We start from the raw sequence: 24775 nt of genomic DNA, 5'->3' as shown, positions 1-24775 counted from the left end.
GGTGCGTGGGCGGAGACTGAATGTGTGTGTGGGCGGGGTCTGTGCGTGACCGTGTGGGGGTCTGTGCATGTGTGCCGGGGCTCTGTGCGGTCCTGCTGGGGCTCTGTGTGGGCCTGCTGGGGCTCTGTGCGGCGTGCCGGGGCTCGGTGCGTGTGTGCCGGGCTCTGTGCGGTATGCCGGGGCTCTGTGCGGCATGCCAGGACTCTGTGCAGCGTGCCAGGGCTCTGTGCGGGCTGCCGGGGGTCTGCGCCTGTGTGCAGGCATCGTCCGATGGGACTACAAGTCCCATCGGATGATGCCTACTACAGTGACAGTGATTGACACATTAGCCAATGATGGGACAGTAGTAGTCCATCATCCGGCTAATGTGTTGAATAAAAAAAAAAAAAACATACATACATGCTACATACATGCTACATACTACATACATGCTACATACTACATACATGCATACATAGCACATACATACTACATACAGTACATTCACTTGTAGTCCCATCGGATGATGCCTGCACAAAGGCACAGAGCTCCGGCACACCGTACAGAGCCCCGCACGCCACACAGAGCCCCGGCACGCCGCACAGAGCCCCGGCACGCCACACAGAGCCCTGCACAGAGCCCCGGCACACACGCACAGAGCCCAGCACACACGCACAGAGCCCCGCCACACACGCACAGAGCCCCGGCACGCCGCACAGAGCCCCGGCAGGCCCACACAGACCCCCAAGCAGGCATGCACAGACCCCCGAGAGGCACGTACAGATCCCCGGCAGGCCCACACAGACCCCGCACAGTGTCCGCCCACGCACCGCCCACACTCTCCCCCCCTCCGGATCAGGATGTAGAAGGACAGAAAGGGCTTATTTACATTCTGATATTTCTGTCCCATTGACTTGCATTGGTATCGGGTATCGGTATTGGCGATATCCGATATTTTTTGGATATCGGCCGATCCAATCCGATACCGATACGTCTGGATATCGGAAGGTATCGCTCAACACTACTTGCAACTTATAAACACAGTGCGCCAAAGAGGTAACAGTCAATAGTGAATGGCAGGTATATTTAGGTAAAAGGAAAAAAATAAGTGCAACAAACAGGCTATAAGAAGAACTGATAAAAATATTCTGATTCTACAATGTCATAACCTCAGCATTTTTGTTAATGTGGTAAGGGTGGATTCACATCATTGCCTACATGAGGATACATGCATTCATAATTTGCTTTGCGGTCACTACTTTTTCCTTTTTTCACATCTTCATAAGCTTTGGAAACAAGAGTTAAAAAAAAAAAAACATTTTTACTTTTATATACTGTAGTAACTTCCTATTCTAAGTGCATTTTGGTATCTGGTATCTGTGGTAGAATAAAAATGAATAAAAAGGCGATTTTATTACCGGCAAACTTTCTTATTCATTTTCTGCCCTTAGCTCAGTGGCAGGTTGAAGAAAAAGTCTTGCTGCTATGGATGTTTTGTTGGACAAATTATGTTAAAAATGCTGTAGACAATCAAACAACCCAACTTGTTACAAAGGTCCTTTAACCATAAGCTGAGATAGGAGGTGTAATTTGGGGGTCTGATTAGTTAAGTGGTCTGAATTAATATAGGATTCTAACAAAACCCAGAATAAAAAACAATAAATAGATACCGTGCATTAAGTAAATAATAAAAATACGTGCAAAAAATGAAAAAGCCATCCCACCACGACAAGGTGCACCCAATCAAGGTGGTTCCTACTCTTCATTATCTCACCTGTGTGATATTTGCTTAGTAACTTAAGGGTATCTATTTATTGTTTTTATCCTAGGTTTTGTCTGTTAATGGCCATAGTGTGAATGTCCACCTACACATTGCACTCATATTAAGAGGTATGCTGGCCCATGATTTCAGTTTTGCTTTAGTTTTTGTACTTCATACATGAGGGAGATGCCACTCCCTTTTGGGCTGTGCATTTTGTCTATTTAGCGTTTCACAGGCAGGTGCAAAACACCATGGGATCAATGACTTTTTCTTCCCCTTTCTATTAGATGCCTGCTAGCATATAGCGAGGTGAGATACTAGAGTTAGGCTAGGTTCACATTCCGTTAGGACAATCCGTTAAGCGCATAGCGCTAGAAGATTGCGCTAACGCAATATTTTGGGTCCGCGTTCGCCGTCACACACAAAACACACAACTAGCAGTAGCCGGGGAATGTGCCTACGATGATTCCTAGACGTCTCGCGCCAGCCGAAGGATTAACTTCCCCTATAAGAAGAAACACAGACCTCACTTGCCTCCAGAGAAACACCCCACAGAAATAGCAGCCCCCCACATGTAATAACGGTGAAATGAGAGGAAAACACATACGTAGTTATGAAAATAGAATCAGCAAAAATGAGGCCCGCTAAAGCTAGATAGCAGAGGATACAAAAGTGAACTGCGCGGTCAGCGAAAAACCCTTCAAAAAACCATCCTGAAATTACTTGAACTCATGTGCCAACTCATGGAACATGAGGAGTAATTTCAGCCCACTAGAGCAACCAGCAGCAAGGAATCACATATCTGCAAGCTGGACTAAGACAAAAATTAAGCAAAACGTGGAACAGGAAAATCAAAACTTAGCTTGTCCTGAAGATAACAGACGCAGGGAGCAGAGGTAAAAATACACGCTGATTACATTGATAGCCGGTGAATAAATGACAAAAGAGCCAGGTTAAATAGGAAACTCCCATAACCTGATGGAACAGGTGGACACCAGAGACCGCAGAGAACACAAGTCACCCATTACCATCAGTAACCACCAGAGGGAGCCCAAAAACAGAACTCACAACACCAGGGTACTTATTGTTTTTATTCTACATTTTTTCTGTTAGTGGCCATCATATATGGCCATTAACGAACAAAACCAATAGTAATAATACCAACAAAAAACTGAGGAAATGTAGATCAATAAATACAGAGCCGTATTAATCACCTATAAATACCACCAGAAAAAAATGTACCATAAAGTTTCATTAATGATATACTTTATTAAAGGAAATATATAATTTAACAACAATAAATTACAAATCTAGCAGATCACCCTATGGAGGGCCACAACCAGCAAGTATATAAAGACATAATATAAAATTAAATGAAGTATTGAAATCCCAATCTCTATATGGTGTATCTCTATGCTTTTGATGAAGACAATATACTAGCAAAAGCAAATATTGAACTTATATTAAGTGATGAGTCAATTGAGAAAGATGCTGTGTGGCCCAAGTGCCCCAACGCACGTTTCACCCTAGCTTTGTCAGGAGGCGTGTCTGATGCCCCCAGTGAAAACTGTCTGATTTTTTTTTTTTTTAAGTAAGTCCACGTGGGTGTTAACTCATTATGTGCAAAATACTTTAATCACTGAAACTTCCACAATAGAGAGGTGAAATAAAAAAATACAACAACTTTTATTCACGCTGTAGCCACTATTACATTGTATGTCCAGTTCTACATGATAAATGTGGTCCTCTTTAATTTTGCAACCTAAAACTTTGCTAGTTACTAAACACTTTCATATCAATGAACTACTGTGCCCATTATTATTTTTTACTGCATCTGCAATGGCTTCCAATTTTATTGGGTTTGTTGATATAATGTTTTTAATTGATAATGTAAAGTGAAGCATATGACAAAAATATAATACTATGTTGGTGTAAAGTGAAGCATATGACAAAAATATAATACTACGTTGGAAATGGCATAGCAAAAAATGTGTAGTGTCATTGAGATTTTATAATAAATGTGATTTTCACACAACTTTGCACAATCACATATTGAACTGTACTAAATTAATCTGAAACATTCAAATTTTTACAAAGACAAATTTGAGAAGGGAAAGGTCGCTGGAATTGTTGCATGCTCGGTTATGTCAGTGAGTCTTTTTTAGAGGTACAGCGTGGGCTTGGATCTAGTACAGTAAGAAAAATAGCATAACAGATTAATAGCTACAAAGAATAAATTATTCACTTTGACTCACAGTCTGTTAAATTAATATTAGATGTGTAAAAATGTATATTAATCTAGCACTTCAAAAATGAATATTGAATGTATTGTTTGATTTAGATAATTTTCCAATGCCCTATCAGGCATTCTAAAACAGAGAAATGACATAAAAGAATAAAATATCCCATTAATTTCATGAGTAGTCTTTATCTTCCATTTGAGATACACATATAAGAAAAAGTTGTGAAATTCTGAAAATTACATGATCAATAGAGATGTTTGTGATTTGCCAATGATGAAGAAATGGCAACAAAACATTTTCAATATCGAGCATGAGAGTAAGAAGATGAACATATTGCCCTGTTCCTCCTTGATGACATCAGTGCTGTGTATAATGTGATACGTAATCTGAATAATGTCCTGCATCTTGTGTTCATGTGAAGTGTAAGATGTTTGCCTATGTAATGTATGTAGTAATGTACGGTAAGACATGTACAGTACAGGATGTGATAGTATAGGAAAAGCACTATAAGTGTAATAGGCTTATTGTATAGAGATGTTTTACGTTGTTAGTATGAAGCTAAACTCTGCCAAGCAACAAGCAGCTGGCAGAGACAGGGAAAGTTATGATACAGTTAATGTTTTGGAATAGCCCACAGTAGGAGGGGCTAGTGCCAGGGAAAGATTCCCTCCTGGATAGAGCTAGTGAGAAGTTGGAGAGCAGGTAGTGTGCAGTACTACCAAAGGGTGACCCACAGGTAGAAGGAGGCTGGAACTAATAGAAGAGATACAGTAGCCTTCCACTTTAAAGGGGTCCTGGGATAGTATGATGTGTCAAGAGAAACCCTGAGTTTGCTAAAAGTACAGATTTAAACAGGACTGAGACTGTGGGACTAGTGAGGATCCCAAGCGGTGGATCCAGGGCATCCATAGTAATAGGATGTGGAGCCACTTACCAGGTGTAGAGAAACTCACTGAATTATACTGTGACGACAAGCTAGGCTGTGACCCTAGGGTGAAACTAGGGTGTGCTATACCAACCCGGGAATAGACTACAGTGGCAAGAAACGATGTCTGTGAAAAGGCTTCTTGCTGTGAATGAAACAGGCTTAAGACTCACTATTCCTTGTACAAAACCCTTATTAAGTTCAGTAAAGGTCCTATGTTTGCACGGAAGTCTCCTTCTTTAATATTAGTAGCGTTACTAACCCGCCCGATGCCTGCATACCCGAATGCTGCATTGAGAAAATGAACATTATTTTCCCCAGCAACATTCGGTTTAAGTCACAGGGGCAGCGCTGGAGCTGGTTCAGTCACCGCTTCGAGAATACAGAGTGGATGCTGCAACTGCAATGACTGACGGTCAACTCCAAGGCAAAGCCAATGTCAGTCAGGGACCCGGTGATTGAAACCGAATGCTGCTGGGGAGAATAAAGTGAATTTTTTCCTCACAGCGTTCGGCTACGTGCAGGCGCCGAGCAGGGCAGGTTAGTAACACTATTAACCTGCAGATTAACCCCATATCTGCAGGTTAATAGCGTTTTTGCTAGTAACAGGTTCTCTTTTAACATGTTTATCCATCCAATGAATTCCATAATTCCACGACCATTTGTTCCTGATGCTGCAATTTCAATATTGTATGTATAAAGATATACAATAGATGTATATACTGTATGCAAGAGTATATATTTAGCATATATATATATATATATATATATATATATATATATATATATATATATATATATATATATATATATATATATATATTTTGTAGGGATTTCACTCACTCGGGTGCGACGCCTGAGACTCAGGAGGCACGTTTCTTGAAAAGTTCATAGGGTTTATTGCATCATAAACCACGTGCCGAAATAACAGAAAACAAAATAGCCTTTGGCTCAGGAAAAGAAAACAAATGTCCAGTCCTTCCGGCTCAGTCCTGGAGCCTTGACACACACAGGAGGGTTTCACCTCCTCACATATCTATCTGTGTTAAGCATTAGGCTTTCTTTTATATGTCTAACCACACCCAGAACCCATCACATGACCAGACATGTGGTTGTGACATCACCACAGGTCCTGAAACACATATAGGTAGCTATGGTTACATCACAGCAGCAAGCCATCTATAAGACACATATCTCCCATCGATTAGACATCCTTTAGCCACGCTACAATATATTATATATATATATATATATACATATATATATACATACACACATATGTGTATATATTTAGCATACTGTATACAGTCATGACTAAAAATGTGGGCACCATTGAAATTGATCCAGAAAATGAAGTATTTGTCCCAGAAAATGTTTGCAATTACTCAAGTTTTATTATTCACATGTTTATTTCTCCTTCGCCTCATTGGGGGACACAGGACTATGGGTGTATGCTGCTATCGCTGGGAGGCTGACACTAAGTGAACACAAAAAAGGTTAGCTCCTCCTTCTCTGCAGTATATATCCTCATGCTGGCTCAAAGTGAACCAGTTTATGCTCAGTGTCCGTACGAGGCACACTTGTCTGGCTTTCAGACCATTCTTTTTCTTTTTTCCTATGAAGACGAGTAGGGGCGACGGACCCATATTGGAAGGGTTCGATCTCCCCAAGCCAACAACAGGCGAGCAAGTGGAGTTTCGCCTCCACGTATCCTCTCCTGCGACGTGGGACACCATTGCTGGACACAGCCCTGTCCACTCTGAGGTAGTGAAACTTTAGGCTACACAGAGGCACAGAGACAGTCCATGTGGCCCCCACTGTACCACCAATGTTTAAACTGCGGTGATGGAAGGATGTGGACGGTTCCTCTCCTCATCCTTTACAAGGGGAGATGGATTGAGGGTGCCTGTACCATCTATTCTACAGCCCCCCACCCTCTTACTTGGCGGATTCTTCATGGAGTGAGTATGTGAAAGGGAGTGGGCTGGGAGGGCTCCTGCAGCACTGCGTTAATAATAATAATCTTTATTTTTATATAGCGCTAACATATTCCGCAGCGCTTTACAATTTACACACATTATCATCGCTGTCCCTGTTGGGGCTCACAATCTAAATTCCCTATCAGTATGTCTTTGCGTTCCTCTTCTTCGGCGATGCCCTGGCATTCTTCCGGCCGGCGCCCTCATTCTTCAGTGTGCCTGCAGCTTCCGGCCAGCGCCAGCAAACGCTCCTTCTGGCTCGTGGACCAGCAGCTCCACATTTCCACTCCCGGGCATCCTTCCAGCCGGCACCGATACTTTTCCGGCCTGTACTAGGCTGCAGGCCCCGCCCCTAGGCACGCATATTTCCGGCGGACCAGCCCACCCGCTCGGCACTTCTCGAGAGGTGCCTCTTCTGAATCTCGGACGGGGACACCCCTGACAAGCCGCAGGGCTCACTCCACGCAATTCCACTGCAGATCAACAACCTTCCAAGATGCTCATGGGCACAGGACCGGGTAAGTGCTGCAACCCTATATGCAGGCAAGGCTGTGCTGACTCCTAGAACTGCGTTTCATATCCTAGCAGCCTCCCAGCAGTATATAGCTCATATCAACCAGGGGTACAGCATGTCTAGAAAGGCCAAGAAGACTCATATGGTGTTGTTCACCTCATGTAGCTCCTGTCAGACTGCTTTCCCGTGAGCGCAGAATAATCAATTATGTGAAGCCTGCGATCCCAAACCCGCTCAGGAGCCCTCTGCTGCGACCGATCCCAGTGTACCTAGCCCTCCTGAGTGGGCTTCACCTCTGTCACAGTCCATGGCATCGCTAGCTAGAGTAATCGAGTCCCTTCAGGCCCCCAACAGGGTTAGGGACAGCAGTTCGCCTGTCTTAGAGAGATCCACCAACTCACAGAAACCGTTGGCTTGCAGGGGCCGTTCTCACTCAAAGCAGACACAGGCAGCCAGGAAACTAACCCATACTGCATCTCCTGGGCCCTGTGGCACCTCGGCATCCATGAGCTCCGTCTCTGGTTCCCCCTCTCCAGAGGTCAGTAGCTAGCAGAACTTGGAAGACGACTATAATGTGCCCCTCTATGTGAATGCGCCTGTTACCAGGAGACAGTTGATTGTCTCATTGAGGCCATCAATCAAACCCTGGAAATTGATGAGGAATCCACTCTTACCACAGGCCACAAGGTGTCATTTAAATGAGCCAAAAGTCCTCATAGGGTGTTTGGCAGTCACCCAAAGTTTGCGGAAATAGTGCAGCGGCAAAGGGAGCGGCCAGAAAAGTGTTTCTCAGGTCAGAAGGCGCTTGAAGCGAGATACATTTTGCATTGATCTCCTCAAAAAATGGGCAGAATCACCTCCAGAGGATCCACCTACATCGTGTTTGGCTTCCAAAACCCTGCTGTCCTTACGTAATGGATCCTCTATCAAAGATCCCACAGATCGACTAATAGAGAGCCTTGCTCGCTCAGTCTTTAAGGCTTTGGGTTCAGCACTCTCCCCATCCTTCGCAGCAACATGGTGGGTAAGACCATGGTATCCTGGGCAGAGTCTCTAAATAGAGCCTTGCAGGGTACGGACCTTCCACCGGAGGTAGCAGATCTTCCAAATCAGATCGCTTTGGCCTGGGACTATTTTTTTAATGCGTCCCTGGACGCAGCCTGTGACCGTGAATGCTATTATTATTACTAGAGCTCTGTGGCTCAGAATATGGCGAGCGAACTCAACATCGAAAAAGTCTCTGACTTCTCTGCCTTACCAAAGTGGCCGGTTATTCGGTGAGAAGCTAGATTTCGCTTATCTCGGACACCACAGGCGGGAAAAGTAACTTCCTCCCCCAACAAAGGGTTAGGCGACAGTTTCATTGACAGCTACAGATACGTTTTTGGTCCTTTCGTAGTCCTGAGTGGGCCACCTCAACCACTCCTTCAGGCTTGGGTCACCCCACTCAGGGGGCTTTGCCATGTCTGGCTCTCCGTCATCCATGACGCATGGGTCAGAGATCTGATGTCCTCCGGATACAAACTAGAATTTGTCGCCGACCCTCCAAAATTATTTTTCCTTTCCCATCCCCCCAAAGCGAAGGCACGCGCTTGGTCGTTCTTCCAAGCCATCGATTCACTCTGTCACGACGGGGTTATCATTCCCGTACCAGAAAACAAAAGATTCCAGGGTTTCTATTCAAACCTGTTCATGGTTCCGAAAAAGGATGGAACTGTAAGGCCCATTCTGGACCTAAAGCTCCTAAACAGATTCGTCAAAGTCAGACATTTCCGGATGGAGTCCCTCTGCTCTGTAATTTCATCAATGGAAAGGGGAGAGTTCTTGGCTTCCATCAACATCCAAGATGGCGACCTTCATATCCCCATTTTTCCTCTCATCAAAGGATCCTGCGCTACGCTGTCTGCGGGCTACACTTTCACTTCACAGCCCTGCCCTTCAGACTAGCCACCGCCCTCAGGGTGTTCACAAAAGTCATGACGGCCGTCATGTCCATCCTGCATTCTCAGGGCATGGTCATCTTGCCATAATTAGACAACCTCCTGATCAAGGGAGCCTCTTACCAGGCTTGCAAAGAATGCATCCACATCACGTTGGATACGCTTTCTCACTTGGGGTGGCAGATAAACTTGAAAAAGTCTTGTCCTGTCCCAGCTCAGAAAATTTCCTTGTTGGGAATGATCTTGGACACCTCCCGAAGGTTGTTGATTGGTTGTTGATTCTGTCAGGAAGTCCAGGCACTCCATCGGCCCATTCCTCGTGCCATCATATTCGGCATGACTGTCCTGGAAAAAATGACGGCAACAATAGAGGCTTTTCCGTTTGCCCAGTTTCACCTCTGTCCCCTGCAGCATGCGCTTTTGGCAACCTGGGACAAGAGCCCACTTTCTGTCGATCGCCCGTGCCATCTGTCCACTTGGGTCACTCACTCAGGCGGTGGACGTTGAGCTCTTCCCTCCTTCAGGGGAAGTCCTTTCTCCCAGACAATTGGCTAGTGGTCATTACCAACACCAGTCTCCTTGGCTGGGGAGCAGTTTTCTGTCACCACACGGCTCAAGGGCGTTGGTCACCTCAGGAATCACGCCTCACAATCAACCTCCTAAAAATGGGGGCAATTCAGTTGGCTTTGCGGTTCTTCCATCATCTCCTGGTGGGTTGCCCCATTCGAATTCAGTCGGACAATGCCACGGCCGTGACTTATATCAATCACCAAGGGGGCACCCACAGCAGGGCGGCCACGCGCAAAGTAGAACACTTTCTCCGCTGGGCTGAGAGAAACCACTCAGTAATGTCAGCAGTTCACATTCCAGGCATACAGAACTGGGCGGCAGACTTTCTCAGCCAGCAGGGTCTTGCCTCGGGGGAGTGGTCTCTCCATCAAGAGGTTTTTCAACAGATTTGTCAGCGCTGGGGAACCCCGGATGTGGATCTGATGGCCTCCAGGTTAAACACCAAGGTGCTATAGTTTGTTGCTCAGTCCCGGGACCCAAAGGCCATTGGAGTGGATGCCTTGGTTCTTCCGTGGAATCAGTATCGGCTACCTACTTATTTCCCCCGTTTCCGCTGCTTCTGAAAGTCATCAGGAAGGTCAAGTCGGAAGGGGTCCCAGTAATCCTAGTTGCCCCAGACTGGCCTCGTCGTACATGGTATGCAGAGCTAGTGCAACTAGTTACGGAGGTCCCCTGGTGGCTACCGGATCGCCCGGACCTACTCAGGGGACCTGGGTATAATGACCTGGCCATTGAATACTGGGTCCTGACACAGGCCGGGTTCGCCCAGGATGTAGTTACCACATGTCTTGGTGCGCATCTATCATCGCACCTGGAAGGTCTTTTTGCGAGGTGTTGATACTGTGGTCGTCCTCCGCTCGTTTTTTCCATTCCCAACATTTTAGAATTTCTTCAAGCTGGCCTGGACTCAGGTCTAGTGCTGAGCTCCCTCAAAGGTCAAATCTCAGCCTTGTTCGTCCTATTTCAGCTCAGGATTGATTCCAATCTGCAAGTGAAGACTTTCATTCAGGGGGTCTCCCAAGTGGTGCCTCCCGATAGAGCTTCTCTGGACACCTGGGACCTTAACCTGGTCTTAGGTGTTCTACAGGAATCTCCCTTCGAACCACTGCAGGATGTCTCGTTAACGCACTTCTCATGAAAGGTCGGTTTTTCTCGTCGCGATAATGTCAATCAGGCAGGTTTCGGAGTTGGCTGCTCTATCCTGCCGAAGCCCGTTTCTGACTTTTCACCGGGACAAAGTGGTTCTCAGGCCAGCCCCTCCTTTTCTGCCAAAGGTCGTTTGCTCTTTTCATATTAACGAGGACAGTGTCCTACCCTCGCTTTGTCCGGCACCGGTACACCGTGTGGAAAAGGCCCTTCACACTTTGGATCTAGTAAGAGCTCTCAGGAGGTATGTGTCATGGACATCATCCTTTCGCCAGACCGACACACTGTTTGTACTCTCTGAGGGTCACAGAAAGGGACTCGCTGCTTCAAAGTTGACGATAGCCAGGTGGATTCGTTCAGCTATTCAGGAATCTTACTGCGTCAGAGGTAAACCTATTCCAGCAGGGATAAGGGTACACTCCACGTGGTGGGTAGATGCCTCTTGGGCCCTTCGGCACCAGGCATTAGCAGAACAGGTTTGCAAGGCTGCGACCAGTCTAGCCTGCATACATTTTCAAAGCACTACAATATCCACACTCAGACCTCAGCAGATGCGAGTCTGGGCAGAAGAATTCTGCAGGAATTTGTGGCTTAATCCATTGGGTCAGTTTCCCACCCAGGGACTGCTTTGGGACTTCCCATGGTCCTGTGTCCCCAATGAGGAGAAGGAGAAACAGGGATTTTTGTGAGTACTCACCATAAATCCTTTTCTCTGAGACACTCAATGGGGGATGGGGGACACAGCACCTACCCTGTTGGCCTGATGTTTTGTTTTTTGTAATGGTTGGGCTTTTTTTTAACATGTTGTACCTGTGTTAGTTGATTTTGTTCTCCTACTGCTTTTGCATTGAACTGGTTCATTTGGATCCAGCATGAGGGTATATACTGCAGAGGAGGAGCTAACCTTTTTTCCTGTCCTGTGTCCCCCAACGAGTGTCTCAAAAATCCCTGTTTCCTTTGTGTGTATTAGAACAATAAAAAAAAGTGGAAAAAAAGGCAAACATAATTTCACACAAAAATAGGCAGGACAAAATTGTTAGCACCTGACCAAAATAGTGGATAAACAACTTGGTTTCAAGCATGTGATGCTCACTCAAACTCACGTGTGGCAAGTAAGGGTATGTTTCCACGTGTCGGAATGGCTGCGCTTTGGACGTAGCGGATACCCCGCTCTGTCCAAAGCCCTGCCCCCTTTTGTACGTGCGGTGATTCCCCCTGTGTTCACTGAACACCGACGGAATCACTGCATCCTATACATAGGACTGTGGTATTTATCTTTCGGAAACGGAGTGCCCAATCTATCAACAGTAAAAAAAAGGATTAACCTGATTGCTAATCAGCGAAGAGAGAAAAAAAGTAAAAACACCAGAATTAAGTTTTGCTGGTAACCGCGACATTGCATTAAAATGCAATAACGGGCAACCAAAAGAACGTATCTGCACCAAAATGGTATCATTAAAAATGTCAGCTCAGCACACAAAAAATAAGCCCTCACCCAACCCCAGATCATGAAAAATGGAGACGCTACTGGTAACGGAAAATTGTGCAAATGTTTTCATTTATTTATTTTTTTTTAGCAAAGTTTTTTTTTTTTTTTTTACCACTTAGATAAAAAAGAAACTAGACATGTTTGGTGTCTATGAACTCGTTATGACCTACCTGGAGAATCATAATGGCAGGTCAGTTTTAGCATTTAATGAACCTAGCAAAAAAGCCAAACAAAAAACAAGTTTGGGATTGCAATTTTTTTGCAATTTCACCTCACTTGGAATTTTTTTCCTGTTTTCTAGTACATGACATGGTAAAACCAATGGTGTCGTTCAAAAGTACAATTTCTCCTGCAAAAAATAAGCTCTTACATGGCCATATTGACGGAAAAATAAAAAAGTTATGGCTCTGGGAAGGAGGGGAGCGAAAAACAAACATGAAAAAGCTACGGTCATTAAGGGGTTAACATAATAGAGTAATAGGGCATTTGATGTTCGAGTAATAGTTAACTACACTTTTATAATCATGGATTGGAATCAGATGGTATTTCTGATTTTGGTTGATCACTGATGACCTTTGTCTGCAGCCAGTAAGAGCAGGGCATAGATGAATACATGAAATGATCGCCACTAAACTACAGCAATAGCAGCTAAAAATACAAAATAAGTGACACTTGTACCTGGATCTTCCACATAGATGTTTAAATGAAAAAAAAAACAATGTACACTATAGAATTCCCTTGTTGAAACAATAGCTTTGTCAAGTAAGAAGTAAATGTATCTCATTATGTTCAGGCAAATGTAATTAGGAAAGATAAGATCTCAGAAATTACAAGACACATGAAAAGACACTTATGTGTGACAACCGTTCAGATGTTCTCAAGTTAAGGTACCGTCACACTTAGCGACGCTGCAGCGATACTGACAACGATCCGGATCGCTGCAGCGTCGCTGTTTGGTCGCTGGAGAGCTGTCACACAGACAGCTCTCCAGCGACCAACGATGCCGGTAACCAGGGTAAACATCGGGTTACTAAGCGCAGGGCCATGCTTAGTAACCCGATGTTTACCCTGGTTACCATCGTTAAAGTAAAAAAAAACAACCACTACATACTTACCTACCGCTGTCTGTCCCCGGCGCTGTGCTTCTCTGTACTGACTGTGAGCACAGCGGCTGGAAAGCAGAGCGGTGACGTCACCGCTCTGCTTTCCGGCTGCCCGGCGCTCACAGCCAGAGCAGAGAAGCACAGCGCCGGGGACAGACAGCGGTAGGTAAGTATGTAGTGGTTGTTTTTTTTTACTTTAACGATGGTAACCAGGGTAAACATCGGGTTATTAAGCGCGGCCCTGCGCTTAGTAACCCGATGTTTACCCTGGTTACCAGCGAAGACATCGCTGAATCGGCGTCACACACGCCGATTCAGCGATGTCAGCGGGAGAGCCAGCGACGAAATAAAGTTCTGGCCTTTCTTCCCCGACCAGCGATATCACAGCAGGGGCCTGATCGCTGCTGCCTGTCACACTGGACGATATCGCTAGCCAGGACGCTGCAACGTCACGGATCGCTAGCGATATCGTCTAGTGTGTACCTTTAGAGTACATAAAGTATCATATGAATGCCGATGAGGACAAGACAACAGCCTGTAAGAATAGATAAAGAATAACAAGTAAAGGTACCTTCACACTGAACAATTTAACGATATCGCTAGCGATCCGTGACGTTGCAGCGTCCTGGATAGCGATGTCGTTGTGTTTGGCACGCAGCAGTGATCGGGATCCTGCTGTGACATGGTTGGTCGGAGCAGAAAGTCCAGAACTTTATTTCGTCGCTGGATCTCCCGCAGACATCGCTGGATCGGCGTGTGTGACGCCGATTCAGCGATGTCTTCACTGGTAACCAGGGTAAACATCGGGTTACTAAGCGCAGGGCCGCGCTTAGTAACCCGATGTTTACCCTGGTTACCAGTGTAAATGTAAAAAAAAAAAAACACTACATACTTATATTCTGGTGTCTGTCGCGTCCCTCGGCGTTCTGCTTCCCTGCATTGTCAGCGCCGGCCAGCCGTAAAGCAGATTACAGCGGTGACGTCACCGCTGTGCTTTACGGCCAGCCGGCGCTCACAGTCAGTGCAGGGAAACAGAGCGCCGGGGAACAGACACCGGAATGTAAGTATGTACTGTTTTTTTTTTTTACATTTACACTGGTAACCAAGAAACATCAGGTTACTAAGCGCGGCCCTGCGCTTAGTAACCCGATGTTTACCCTGGTTACCCGGGGACTTCAGGATCGTTGGTCGAGGGAGAGCTGTCTGTGTGACAGCTCTCCAGCGACGCTGCAGCGAACGGCATCGTTGTCTAGATCGCTGCAGAGTCGCTTAATGTGACGGTACCTTAAGGATTGCACCAGTTATTTGGTTTTCGTAAAGCTACTTTTTAGTAGGTTTATCACATCTTGATGACTAACGTATACAGAAAATAATCATGGATGCAACAATAATGAATATGATGCTAACTAGTAATCTACCCATTAAAGAGACCCAAACATTATTAAAATGAGTTGCAATAACATAAAATATCTTACCACTGTATTCTATGAGACATCTGTTTACTTATGATTTAATATGGTGCATCAATTTTTGGTTTATTGCTTACATAAATGTTAAAGGCAATCTGTCAGTATGATCAACCCTCCTAAGCTTTCTATATGGTCATGTAGGTCACTGAAAGTGAAATGAAATAATATATTGATATCTGACATCTGATGTCTTATTCCCGAAAAATCCAAATTTCTCTTATATATAAATGAGCTGCTAAGGCTACTTTCACACTAGCGTCGTTTGGCCTCCGTCACAATGCGTCGTTTTGGAGAAAAATTGCATCCTGCAAAGTTGCCCGCAGGTTGCGTTTTTTCTCCATAGACTTTCATTAGCAACGCATTGCGATGGATTGCCACACGTCGCATTCGGTGGGGGCCAAAGGGGTCGTGTTTTTGCAGTCCGTCGGGACAAAAAAATGTTCCATGCAACGTTTTTTTTGTCCGTCGGTTCCGCTTTTTCCGACCAAAAACTGCATCCGCTACCCCCATTGTGATTTTATTTCACAGTATGCGTTGGTACGTCGGCCCGACGCACTGCGACGGGCCCGTACCAACGCTAGTGTGAAAATAGCCTAAGCTGTATGGTTGAGACAAAGATCTACCTGAGAATCTGCCTCCAGAGCTTATTTTACATGAAAGGAGTTAACAGTGTGAGACGTGTAGCTCAGGAGAGCAGACTGTCAGTCATTACATGTCTCACATTGGCAATGCCCCCCTTTAATTTAAAATGAGCTCTGGAGGCAGATTCTCAGGGAGATCAGTGTCCGGCCCACAGATCTTAACAGCTCATGTACATATACGAAAAATGTGGGTTTCTCTGGAATAAGACATTGGATCCCAGATATCAAGGTATCAACTCTCTATGACCTGCATGCCCATATAGACGGCTTAGGAGGGCTGATGCTACTGGCCGATTCCCTTTAATATTTTCACAACAGGTCCCAGCAGTTATTTTGTTTTTGCCTTGGTGGATAGTAAGCTGCACATTAGCCCCATTATAAAACTTGAGTCTCATAGGTGGCTCTAATTAATTAGACTAGGCCTAGTGCACAATACTCTCATACAGTTATCTTGACAACTGTACCACCCAGTGTGCTACATGTAATGCCTCCACGTACAATCTTGTAGAACAGGAAAAATTGATAGGTAGACTTGAAAGCATATTTCCAGGAATTTAATAAAAAAGTGTCCAGGGTATGAGCCTCTGGAGATCCAGATTGGCAGCAACATTACATTCTACTAGATCTCAAGTATGGAGAGAAGTTAGCTGCTCCCTTCCCTTACTGATTCCAGCTTCTTCACATTTATACTTATTCACATTTCGGGATTTTAGAAGGAACCTGTTACTAAATTCATGCTGCCCAAACCATTGGCTGAATGAATCACAGAAATCAAGTATGTCTTTCGCGAAAATGCTCTGGCATTTCAAAGAAGATACAGTTTTAAGAGCTAGCCTTTCCCCACGCATCTCCAAATAATTGACAAGTCTCTCTCATTTGAGTAACTACAGAGAGATCTGTCAATCAACTAGAGCGGTGAAGGGATAAGCTGTCTGGGGTTGGCACCAGACTAGTCCCTTTTTTCCCGGCAGGGGATTCAAGCTATATTTTCTCTGAAATGCTACAGAATTTCACACAAAAATATGTATAGGTACAATCATGCAGTCAGGCTATGATCCATGCTGCCCATAATTTTGGCAGCATGAATAAGTTGACAGGTTCCCTTTAACTTGTTTAGAAAAACTTAAATATAGGAAATAGAAGATAAGCAATAAATTTGTCTGGAACACCCAGCAATCACACTCTACAAGAATAGGTACCATCAAACAGGTCTGTGCATGGTACACAGATGTGAGTGTACTCTGACAACTCAGAAGATCAAAGAGTGAGAAGGGACCTTTGAGTCACATCATGACAAAGAAGTTAACCCAAGAATTAATATGACTGACAATGGTAGGCAAAGCCTGAAACACAGAAAATAGATATGACCTTTACATTAGAGATTATTCTTTTCCAGATAGTCATTACAGATTCTTGGAACAAAACTTGTCACTGGTTTCTATATATTGCGGTTGAGGCTACATGACGATTTTGGCTGTGACACAGGCCACATGGCCAAAGATTGCCCTGTACAACTGCTGCATCACGATATAGTTCAGGTGAAAGGAGTTGTAACAAACAAGTCACAAAGAAACAAACCAGTTTTGCCTTTTTGTGACTTGCTTGTCACAGTCATGGCACCGTAATGGTTGCAATGGGATCCCATTCACCTGCAGCAGTTTAGAAGATGCACAGAACAATCCTTCGCAGTGCTACCTGTGTCCTGACCAAAGTTGCCGTGTAGCCCCAGGGTTGCGTTTATGAAGCTAAAATAACAAGCAGAACATTTAGGCCTCAAATCTTCCAATACAAACTGTGTCGTTGAATTCCTTGTTGTGATGCATATGGACTGCAGATGTGATAGGTCCATTAACATCTGGTTATATTTAACTAAATTAATCAGTACCTATGTAATATTAAGCTAAGTCAAAGGAACTGTCCAATGTGGACAACCATTTCTAAGGGTGGCTATGCATACTAGATAACTGTCAGCTGGGCCAGTCAACCATATATAGTGGTACTGGTTTTCCTGAAAATATAATGCTGGGGGAACCAAAAAATGCACATGTTCTCAATGGATATAAGCAGAGAGAGGTGTGTAATAGTACCCAGTCTATGCCCATTGAAACATATGCATGCTTGACCAAATTGAGTGTTCATATGTCTGGAGAAGCCAGGACGAATAGCTGTCAGTTGAACGAGCATTTGCATACAAGGGTTCAAGGAGTATGGTCATCGCCACCTTGGGTTCGCTATAAACAAGAGTTCCGCTGCTATCGTAAAGAAAAGTTGTGACTAGTCGCTCATTTTGCCATCACCAAACAATGCATGGATATATAGTATTATTATTATTAAAAAGAACGAGTGACCACGTAACATATAGATGGTTTTTTTGAGTCCACCAGACAGGAGATGCTGTTGCATGGCTCATAAATGGGGAGGTTAAAATGGGAACGCCAACCTATGCTGTTCTTCTGCCTAAAGGGGCAGAAAGACAAAGGTTATCGTATCAGAATAATTTCTTTAATGAACGAAGCCATATTTGTGTTAGATGTTGTAACAATAACAGCAGAATATTTACAAAATCATATGAAACACAAACGCCGACAGAAAACTTTATCTCCTTTTCGTCACTCAGCAGTTGTCCATAAGGAGTTATGATTGCAATACAATAACAATAACTAGGCTTTGTGCTCAGCAACGAGCAACTCCTACACAACAGACTGTAAGAACTGAACAAAAATATGTCCCCATACCTGCACACTCCAGCCTGGGATATGGAGATACTCCAGGATGACTGGAAACCATGCAGGAAAGTTTTCCTGGGCAGAGGCACCGCAGGCAGGTTTACTATACACATAGACTGTACAGACAGGTGAGCTAGCCAGGTAAACTCCCCAGGGCATAGGAACACAGGCGGCTGTCCATGTAATCCAAGGAGATGCTGAGGGACTGTAGGAAGACACTAGACTGGTAAGCTTCTGCAGGTTTAACCTCACCCCTTACAAACATGAAATACACTAGAGCAGATTGCACGTATGGGTGGGGAGGAGAGACTCAGGATTAGTACACAGCCTGAGAATTGGTTTCTGACTTAGGAACAGGGAAGGCCAGAGGGGAGGGGGAGGGGAGGATTGGATAGCATAGGGAGGAGTTGTCAGACCTGCAGCTCCCCTGGCTAAGGTGTGTGAATGGTGTCACTCCTCCTTTACAATATCAGGCCACTGATCACCGCTCCTTATTACCATATTTCCACATGTAGCCTATTTGAAGAGTTTATCTATGAAGAATTTTTCAGCAAATGCAGAGCAAAACAATCGTAAACAGCTAATAGTTACTGAACAACATAAAATAAACAAACTGATACAAAAGAGCTACTGCCGACATGACAATCATTCTTGAACGTTTCCTATTGATGTCACATACAGTAAATGCTGATCTTTAACTGCCATATAACACCACGCGCGAATGTCTGGACTACATTACTCTTTCTTGGGAAAGGGACTAAGAATGATCTATTCATAAGGGCAGGTTCACACAACTGTATGAAAAAATGGTTAGAGTTGCTTCCAGATTAGGCCGGCCTCACACTAGCGAGTTTTACGGACGTATGAGAGGTGCAGAAAATACGGATTGCACACGGTACAATGCTTCTCTATGCCCCTGCTCCTATCTGCTGTATTTTACTGATCCGTATTATACGGTATTGTACGGCCTTAGAAAATCGCAGCATGCTGCGTTTGTCACTGTATTGCGCAAAAAATACACCTAAGAAAGTCTATGGGGCGAGAAAAATGCAGATTACACACGGACCAACAGTGTGACTTGCGAGAAATACACAGCGGTGTTCTATAGAAAAGCCAGCAATTCAGTGCGGTGTACAGTAAAATCACACTGACAGGTTAGAATAGAATAGCTAAGATAAATGTCTACACATAGTATAGGGGTATATATATATACATATATATGTCAGTGAGACACACATATGTATATATATTAATATTTCATACAGCGCTAGATAGCTTAAAAGCCGGTAATTCAATTGCCGGCTTTTCCTATCTCCTTCTCAAACCCGACATGATATGAGACATGGTTTACATACAGTAAACCATCTCATATCCCTTTTTTTTCATATTCCACACTGCTAATGTTAGTAGTGTGTACGTGCAAAATTTGGGCGTTGTAGCTATTAAATTAAAGGGTTAAATCGTGGAAAAAATTGGCGTGGGCTCCCGCGCAATTTTCTCCACCAGAATGGTAAAGCCAGTGACTGAGGGCAGATATTAATAGCCTGGAGAGGGTCCATGGTTATTGCCCTCCCCCCCCCTGGCTAAAAACATCTGCCCCCAGTCACCCCACAAAAGGCACATCTGGAAGATGCGCCTATTCTGGCACTTGGCCACTCTCCTCCCATTCCCGTGTAGCGGTGGGATATGGGGTAATGAAGAGTTAATGTCACCTTGCTATTGTAAGGTGACATTAAGCCAGAATAATAATGGAGAGGCGTCAATTCTGACACCTATCCATTATTAATCCAATAGTATGAAATGGTTAAAAAACACACACATTATTACAAAGTATTTTAATGAAATAAATACACAGGTTGTTGTAATATTTTATTATACTGGTAATCCACCTGAAGACCCTTGTCACCTGGAACAAATGTAAAAAAAAACAAAAAACAATATTCCACACCTTCCGATGATCAGTCTCGTCCCACGCTGTAAATCCATCTGAAAGGGTTAACTAATTTTACAATCAGAAGCCTGCTAATGCAGCCACCCCTGCCTGTAAAAACCCGGCGAATGAATGGAATGTAGGTGAATGACCTGTAGTTAACTCGAGTTGCGGTGATGCACCCTCTGCTGGATGTCCTCATATGAACTCGAGCCTGGGAACTTTTCAGAATATTTTATCCATGACTGACAGAATATTTTGTCCATTGGTTGGAAGGTTGAGCCAAGTACTTGTAGGGCATTGGAATTTCATCTGCAATGTGTATATTGATCCTATTTATCCTGCTGCCGTAGTGTTGACACCTAGGGTTGAGCGAAACGGGTCGAACATTTTCAAAAGTCGCCGACTTTTAACAAAGTCGGGTTTCATGAAACCCGATCCGACCCCTGTGCGGGGTCGGCCATGCGGTACGCGACTTTCGAGCCAAAGTCGCGTTTCAATGACGCGAAAAGCGCCATTTCTCAGCCAATGAAGGTAAACGCAGAGTGTGGGCAGCGTGATGACATAGGTCCTGGTCCCCACCATCTTAGAGAAGGGCATTGCAGTGATTGGCTTGCTGTCCGCGGCGTCACAGGGGCTATAAAGGGGCGTTCCCGCCGACCGCCATGTTACTGCTGCTGATCTGAGCCTAGGGAGAGGTTGCTGCCGCTTCGTCAGAAGCAGGGATAGCGTTAGGCAGGGTCCATTAACCACCAAACCGCTTGTGCTGTAGCGATTTCCACTGCCCAACACCACCTTCGGTGTGCAGGGACAGTGGAAGCTACTTTTTTTTTTTTTTTCCCCCTCAGCGCTGTAGCTCATTGGGTTGCCCTAGAAGGCTCCCTGATAGCTGCATTGCTGTGTGTACGCCGCTGTGCAAACCAACTGCTTTTTTCAAAGCACAAATCCTCTTGTTCCTTCCTTTCTGCACAGCTATCTTGTTTGTTTGTCCACACTTTTTATTTAATTTGTGCATCAGTCCACTCCTTATTGCTGCCTGCCATACCTGGCTGAGATTACTGCAGGGAGATAGTAATTGAAGGACAGTTCCTTTTTTTTTTTTTTTTGTGGGAGATTAAGATTGACATTTCTGCTAGAGTGCCATCCCTGTCTGTGTCATCTCTCACTCAGTGGGCCATAGAAAGCCTATTTATTTTTTTGCTTGATTTGGGTTCTAAAATCTACCTGAAAAAATCACTACATCAATCAGTGGGAGAAAAATATTGGCCTCAGAGCTTGTGTGCCACTCCTTACTCCTGTGTGTGCCATCTCTCAGTGGACAATAGAAAGCCTATTTATTTTTTTGCTTGATTTGGGTTCCAAAATCTACCTGAAAAAATCAATAAATCAATCAGTGGGAGATTAATATTGGCCTTTGGGCTTGTGTGCCAGTCCTAAGCGTGCCATCTCTCTCTCTCAGATAGTGGGCCATAGAAAGCCTATTTATTATTTTTTTTATTGGGTTTATAAATTTTCCCTGGAAAAAAAAAAAAAAAGTGGGAGATTAATATTGGCCTCTGGGCTTGTGTGCCAGTCCTGAGCGTGCCATCTCTCTCACAAATAGTGGGCCATAGAAAGCCTATTTATTTTTTTGGTTGATTTGGGTTCTAAATTCTACCTGAAAAAATCAATAAATCAATCAGTGGGAGATAAATATTGGCTTCTGGGCTTGTGTGCCACTCCTGACTCCTGTGTGCGTCCTCTCTCACTCAGTGGGCCCTAGAAAGCCTATTTTTTGTTTTATTTGTTTTCTAAATTCTCACTGAAAAAATCATTTTATTTTATTTGGTTTCTAAATTATTCCTGAAAAAAAATCATTTTTTTTGTATTTTTTTTTTCTAAAGTCTCCCTGAAAAAAAAAAAAAAATCAAATCAGTGGGAGATTAATATTGCCCTTTCTGCTTGTGTGCCAGTCTTGACTCCTGGGTGTGCCATCTCTCTCTCTCCAATTGTGGGCCATAGAAAGCCCATTAATTTTTTTGCTTGATTTGGGTTCCAAAATCTACCTGAAAAAATCACTAAATCAATCAGTGGGAGATAAATATTGGCCTCTGGGCTTGTGTGCCACTCCTGACTCCTGTGTGCATCCTCTCTCACTCAGTGGGCCCTAGAAAGCCTATTTTTTGTTTTATTTGTTTTCTAAATTCTCCCTGAAAAAATCATTTTATTTTATTTGGTTTCTAAATTATTCCTGAAAAAAATCATTTTTTTTGTATTTTTTTTTCTAAAGTCTCCCTGAAAAAAAAAAAAAAAAACAAATCAGTGGGAGATTAATATTGCCCTTTCTGCTTGTGTGCCAGTCTTGACTCCTGGGTGTGCCATCTCTCTCTCTCCAATTGTGGGCCATAGAAAGCCTATTAATTTTTTTGCTTGATTTGGGTTCCAAAATCTACCTGAAAAAATCACTTAATCAATCAGTGGGAGATAAATATTGGCCTCTGGGCTTGTGTGCCTCTCCTGACTCCTGTGTGCGTCCTCTCTCACTCACTGGGCCCTAGAAAGGCTATTTTATGTTTTATTTGTTTTCTAAATTCTCCCTGAAAAAATCATTTCATTTTATTTGGTTTATAAATTCTTCCTTAAAAAAATCATTTTTTTTTTTTTTTTTTTTCTAAAGTCTCCTTTTTAAAAAAAAAACACAAATCAGTGGGAGATTAATATTTACATTTGCGCTTCAGTGACAGTCCTGCGTGTGTGGCATCTCTCTCATTTGTTGCCACCAACAACAGAGTGTGTAACATTGTGCCTGATTTTTGTTGTGGTCTCACCCACCTGTAAAGGGGTAGCTAAATCATACTGAAGTTATAGCTCACCGTGTAAGTTGTGTGACTGCAACAAATACCGTTAGTTTGGTAACGTTTTTAAAACAATGAGGAAGTCTGGTGGAAGAGGTCGTGGCCGGGGGCGTTCATTGTTAGCTGGTAATGAGGGTAGTGGTAGTGGTGGAGCATCAGGTGGTCGTGGGAAAAAAAATATTGCACCTAAGTCTGGAGCTGTGGAGCCAGGTTCGTCGTCTGGCTACACAAGGCCTCGAACGCTCCCTTTTCTGGGAGTAGGAAAACCGCTTTTAAAGCCGGAGCAGCAAGAGCAAGTTTTGGCTTATCTTGCTGACTCAGCCTCTAGCTCTTTTGCCTCCTCTCGTGAAACTGGTAAAAGTAAAAGCAGCGCGTCGTTAGTGGATGTTCACGGTCAGGGACAAGTCGCTTCCTTGTCCTCTTCAGCAAAAACAACAACAGAGAAGAATGCAGCAGGCGACACAAGGGGTTACTCCATGGAGCTCTTTACACATACCGTCCCTGGCTTAGAAAGTGAAGCAGTTAACAGTCCATGCCCATTACAAGTTGAATCTGACATGGAGTGCACTGATGCACAGCCACAGCCAGACTACTATGCTGGTCCTTTGACTCAGACCACAACATTGCCCTCGCAGGGTGCTGATCAAGAATCAGACCCTGATGAGACTATGTTGCCCCATCACGAACGCTATACCACCGACCGACAAGGTGACACAGACGAAGTTGCACACGAGCTACAAGAAGAGGTAATAGATGACCCAGTTCTTGACCCCGATTGGCAGCCATTGGGGGAACAGGGTGCAGGCGGCAGCAGTTCTGAAGCGGAGGAGGAGGGGCCGCAGCAGGCATCAACATCGCAACAGGTTCCATCTGCCGGGCCCGTATCTTGCCCAAAACGCGTGGCAAAGTCAAAACCTGTTGGAGGACAGCGTGGCCATCCGGTTAAAGCTCAGTCTGCAATGCCTGAAAAGGTATCCGATGCTAGAAAGAGTGCAGTCTGGCATTTTTTTAAACAACATCCAATTGATCAGCGCAAAGTCATCTGTCAAAAATGTTCAACTACCTTAAGCAGAGGGCAGAATCTGAAAAGTCTCAATACAAGTTGCATGCATAGACATTTAACCACCATGCATTTGCAAGCTTGGACTAACTACCAAACGTCCCTTAAGGTTGTAGCACCCTCGGCCAATGAAGCTAGTCATCAACGCAACATCCCTTCCGGCAGTGTAGGGCCACCATTTTCTGCACCACCTGCAGTATCTGTGCAGGTTTCTTTGCCAGGCCAAAGAAGTCAGGGTCAGGGAATCACCAGTTTCGTAGTAGGAAACACTGCATCTAGGGCACCGGCGGCAACAATACCATCTCCCACCGTCTCTCAGTCTGCCATGTCCACCGGCACCCCCGCTAGTTCCACGATCTCCAGCTCTCCAGTCCAGCTCACCCTACATGAGACTATGGTTAGAAAAAGGAAGTACTTAGCCTCGCATCCGCGTACACAGGGTTTGAACGCCCACATAGCTAGACT

General features: G+C 44.4%; 1 protein-coding gene across 1 annotated transcript in view; it reads right to left on the bottom strand.

Annotated features, from left to right (window-relative positions):
• Positions 1-18837, bottom strand: part of FHIP1A (FHF complex subunit HOOK interacting protein 1A) — a 484437-nt gene extending 465600 nt beyond the window's left edge. The window contains exon 1 of the mRNA XM_069744063.1: positions 18496-18837. The gene's annotated coding sequence lies outside the window, so the exon portion shown is untranslated. The remainder of the gene's footprint in view (positions 1-18495) is intronic.
• Between the last annotated feature and the right edge of the window lie 5938 nt (positions 18838-24775).

The sequence above is a fragment of the Ranitomeya imitator genome, chromosome 1, assembly GCF_032444005.1.
Source record: "Ranitomeya imitator isolate aRanImi1 chromosome 1, aRanImi1.pri, whole genome shotgun sequence".
NCBI lineage: Eukaryota > Metazoa > Chordata > Amphibia > Anura > Dendrobatidae > Ranitomeya > Ranitomeya imitator.
The sequence above is the reverse complement of the archived record's forward strand: the minus strand, read 5'-3'. Positions and strand labels throughout refer to the sequence as shown.